Source organism: Schistocerca nitens, chromosome 3 (genome assembly GCF_023898315.1).
Source record: "Schistocerca nitens isolate TAMUIC-IGC-003100 chromosome 3, iqSchNite1.1, whole genome shotgun sequence".
In the NCBI taxonomy this organism is placed as follows: Eukaryota; Metazoa; Arthropoda; class Insecta; order Orthoptera; family Acrididae; genus Schistocerca; species Schistocerca nitens.
The window spans coordinates 807,005,809-807,011,031 of NC_064616.1; positions in this window are offsets into that span (position 1 = coordinate 807,005,809).

The window sequence follows — 5,223 nt, forward strand, 5'->3', positions numbered from 1 at the left end:
GGTGACAGCATTCACAAATATTTCAAAATACTCTTACACTTTCACATGAGATAACTCTAGACACAGATAGATGGAGTATCAAATTCCATCTTGGGGGTGAAGGGGTGGTGGCAGAAAGCACATCTGACCACCCTCTACAACTAAAATTGACAAATCAGTAATAAAATGCCTACCTCATGAAGTCATGGGTTAAGGCCAGTAAAAAGAAGATTATGGCAATTGTAAACAATACAAATATAAATATAAAGGCTGTTTTGACTGTGCATAAACATGGCTAAATAAGGATAAGTATTGGGGGAATGAATTGTCTCATCTCATCACTCAAAGAAGTCAATTTAGCATGAAGGTATCTGGGGTGGATGTGGTGTTGGTGTGATGCAGTCATCATCCTTTTTTTGTTTGTGTAGATGCTGGCTGACAGTCAGTAGCTTTCATCTTCCATATTCTGTAGCTTTGCAGCAACACCCTTCGTGGTTTAAATCCTTTCTTCTCCTGAGCTGGCTGATTTACTCTCTCAGATATAACACGGTTCCATGCTGCTGAAGCAATTTCTTGTGCTTGTGCTCTCAGCAGTTATTGCCTGTGATGATTATCTTGTAGAGATGGCAGTAGCATAATATTTGAAGGCTGAGGTTAGGCAAGGAGGTACAGTTGGATGCTTAATGATTTGAGTGTCAAACCAGAAAGGGCATCCACTTGACATGGAACATGAAATGAGTATGTCACAAAGTGCTGATATACATCAGAATGAATGTGGGGATCTGATTCAAAGCCTCTCTCTCTCTCTCTCTCTCTCTCTCTCTCTCTCTGTGTGTGTGTGTGTGTGTGTGTGTGTGGGCGTGCACACACAGGTGTGTACTGGTAACTCAGAGCTTTGCTCAAGTGCTTGTGACTTGGTTTGAGTTAAGACATACCTGCCTGTCTTTCAGGAAAGTCTCACATACCAATTGTTGCCTAAGCATCCTCTCTTGTCCACAGCAGCTGTAGATGAAGAATTACACACTATTCTTTTTTTCTTCTTTTCTCTTTTTTTCTGGAAAACTTTACACACAAAGCTATGCAATGTACATTCTCTTTCTGAGTTCAATATCTCCCTCATTATAGAAGGATGCTGAATCAGTTTCTCAGGTTAGCAAATATAATGTGTCTTATATGTCTGCCATTGTAAAACAACCTGGGAGTACTGTTGAATGAACAAAGTGCTTTTACACATCATAATTATTATGAAATTTTTAAAGACATATTTTAGCCTTTATTAGTGCCTTATACTGGGATGAGATGGTACAGTTTATCATGTTTCTGTTACTGTGGCCCACCTTGCACAGGCAGCAACAAGTTTTAACATGATGGAGGAAACACCCGCATGGTGCTACTTTCCACATGGTACTTATGCGTGTATCTCTGTGATGGTTTAATTGAAAAGAAGGCAGTACACATTCTTAAAAGTTTTTAAACTACTCCCCTTTAACAAAATATATTTGTCAATGTACGAAACCCTCTGTAATGTTCTGGAATGTTTTCTGTATAAACTGTTTCTGTATTTTATTTTTAAAGACATGTGTGTTTGTACAGGCCACTCATTAACACTTTTTACACCAATCACATCTGAGTTAAAATTTGTATATTAAACAAAGGCATCCTATAAATTGCATGTTATACAACATTTGAACTGTAATCACTAAGGGAAATTTTTGAGCTGTGAAATATTGAAAACACACATTTAGAATCCAATTGTTGTTTATTTTATATTGTTTAACAGATTTAAAGATGGGCAACACTGCCTGAAAGTGGTCAGTCTGAAATAATGAAACTTATGGTTAACACACAGAAAATAAGTATGTATTCTATAAATTAGGATCATGGATGAATCCCTATGATAAGCTTGACCTGCTTTAACAAATGGGAAATTGGAGTACACAAAATACAAACAAACATCATCAAAAATGTCTTTATCTCAGCTGATAGTGTGTGCAGAGTTACATTTTGGAATAATGTGTGTACAGTGTTTGTAGTGTGTGCAGTATCTGGCAATGAGAAATGATGAACAGTGAAGTAGTACCCTTTTACATTGTCAGTATTAAACAACTTCTTTGAAAAACACAGACTGGTCTTGTATTCAAGAGGATGGAGTTTCTAATTTTCATCCAGTCATTCTGTGTTATGTCTTCTGTGGTTACCCTAAGTTACTTCCAGCAAGTGTTGGTCTGTTTCCTACTATAACACCACAGCTGACTACCCAACCCATTCTCGTCAAACTAGACCTGTAAGTATGTAAATGGCTGCATGTAAAAATTATATTATTTTTTATTTGTAAAACTCTGTCATGTCTAATGTCCTAAAAGTGACCTATGGACGAATAAAACTACTACTACTATTACTACTACTACTGCTACCTCTAGACTGTTTTTTACCTTGTGTATGTGTGTGACACTTGGAGATACAAATATGTATACACCTGTATTGTGCTTTTTGCTGGAATATCTTTTAAATTGAGTGTTTGACAAATCCAGGAAATAAACACTCATGTAAACCAATGACCCATCTGAAGATGAGAGTGTAAGCCCTCATAATGGACCATGAAAGAAAACAAACATAACTGACACAGATAATTTTTTTATTGGAATTACTATATTCTTTTTAAAGTCTGAAGGTATTTTACATGTCTCATATAGCCTACACATCAATCTACTTGACTGAGGGATCTATTATTCCATGCTCTAATTCACAGAATGCCATATCTGTATTTTCTGATGACAATATCCTTGTGAATAGTCCCAAACTGAAGATGTGAACAAGGAACTATTTTACTTACACAGTATATTAACCAGGAGGATTACATTACCATTGAACCATACAGTAGAGTTGCATGTTCTTGGGAATTGCAAACAGCTGTATTTTCCCCTTGAGTTCATCTGCACTCACTATTTACATAGTGAGGCTATGGTGGCTAATGTTACAAGGCCAGATCAGTCAATTATACAGACTTTTGCCACTGTAAATATGGGAAAGGTTGCCTACCACTTGTTAGTCTGGCATCTTCATAGATACCCTTCCAGTATGGTTGCATCTATTGTACCACTGTCTGTATCTTTGGCCAACAACCTTCTTTACTGTGGCAAAGTTCTGGCTTCATTGGAGGTGGTTTATTTAGCTATTATTCTTATTTACTTTTCTGTAGCTTGAAAATAATTTCCAAAGTTTATGTATTTGATCCCCAAAAAATGATTACATGCTTAGGACAAACTGTACATAGGAACAGTAGGTAACCATAAGTCACTGACTGTCGTATACTGGTAACAGGCTTCTAACAGTGTAGTGTGCTTATGACTTTCTAGAAGAAAATTTTCGCTCTGCAGTGGAGTGTGCACTGATATGAAATGTGCTGGCAGATTAAAACTGTGTGCAGGACCAAGACTTGAACTCAGGAACTTTTCCTTTTGCAGGCAAGTGCTCTACCAACTGAGCTACCCAAACACAACTCACAACCTATCTTCACAGCTTTAATTCTGCCAGGACATCGTCTCCTTCCTTCCAGACTTCACAGAAGCTCTCCTGCAAACCTTGCAGAACTAGCACTCCTGGAAGAAAGGATATTGTGGAGACATGGCTTAGCCGCAACGTGTGGGACGTTTCCAGCATGAAATTTTCACACTGCAGTGGAGTGTGACCTTCTTATTGGTATTTGTGTATTCATTCCACTTAATTGACATCCAATGTTTATTAATAAAAATTTTGTGTTTGTTATCATTTACATTTATCTTGACAGAGTTATTTTCTCTATTTAAGCTGTTGTTGACTTACATTTTAGTCTTTTAAATTTCTTCTTTGCATGGGTTCAATGATCTATAGGAAAATCAACATGTAATGAGAACTGTATGATGAAAACATGTTTTAGATGATGTTATGTGTATGTACATAATGCCACAATGATCCAATGTCTTCTACTGTTTGCAACACCTTATGTTAACCATACTGAAATGAAATGATTATATGGCATTTATGGCCAGGAGTCTCCCCATAGAGAAGTTCAGCTGCCAAGTTGCAATTCTTTTCAGTTGACACCAAATTGGGTGTCTTGTGTGTTGATGGTGATTTGAACAACACAGCACCTGGGCCCACTGCATGGCAGTCAGACAAGCTGACCACTCAGCTAAGGAGGTGGACATTAACTGTACTCATGTATGTGTCTGCATCATAGAATAATGAAATACCTCGACCTCTTATGTAATGCATAATGCACTCATAACTGACTTAGGGACACCTTCTAGTAGTGTGAACACTTCCTTTCACCCTGATGACAGCAGCACATCATGACACAGGCTCCACAACACACTGTAGGCATAGGGGCACTATCCTTATCCTTGACTTCTCAACTGCTACTCACAGCTAGTGGAGACTGGGGAGAGCTGTGTCCAAGCTATGCATCTCCTACACAATAGTGTCTTAGATGTGCTCAATCGGATTGAGGTCTGGTGAACTGAGTGGCCACAAAAGTACCCTCACAAGAAAAGTTTATTCCATGAACTGTTCTGGCATGTTGTTACTGTGATGGGGTGGTGCATTGCCTTACTGAAACTACAGCTCTCTTGTGGAATGCTGTAGGTGAGCAACTGGATACAAATGATCAGACAGTAGCTTCCTGTACCTTAGCTGGAAATGGGTAAGGTAATCGTATCACAGGACCTATTTCATCATTTAGAAGCATGCTCCTTACAAGAATAATTCCACCACATTCCTGATTAGTTTTACCCTACTGGAAAGCAGGATTCGTCACATCTTGTTGTTTATGATGTACTGATATCCTGCCATAGTTGTGTTTCAGTACTTACCATGACTCACCAGTTCATGGCAATTTCTCTCAATAACAATAGCAAAATTTAATCAGTTAACACCATTGTGACAAAAATGATGGAACATCAGAGTTTAATCAACTGCGAATATAGATGTCAACAGAGGCTGACTATCATAACAAAAAGAAAGAAGAAATCACATGGGGAACTTCTTAACACAATGAAAACATGGCTGAAATAAGGCAATACTGAATCCAACACATACGACTGTAAATTCCTGAGTAGAAATAGATCACAAGTTCATAAATCTATATAATTTACAGTACAAAAGTGGTGTTACAGAAACAGCACTGTCAGATCATGAATAGGCTTAAATTATTTCAACCTTAAAACAAAATCATGTGCAATTGTATTACCACTTATATAAATTAAA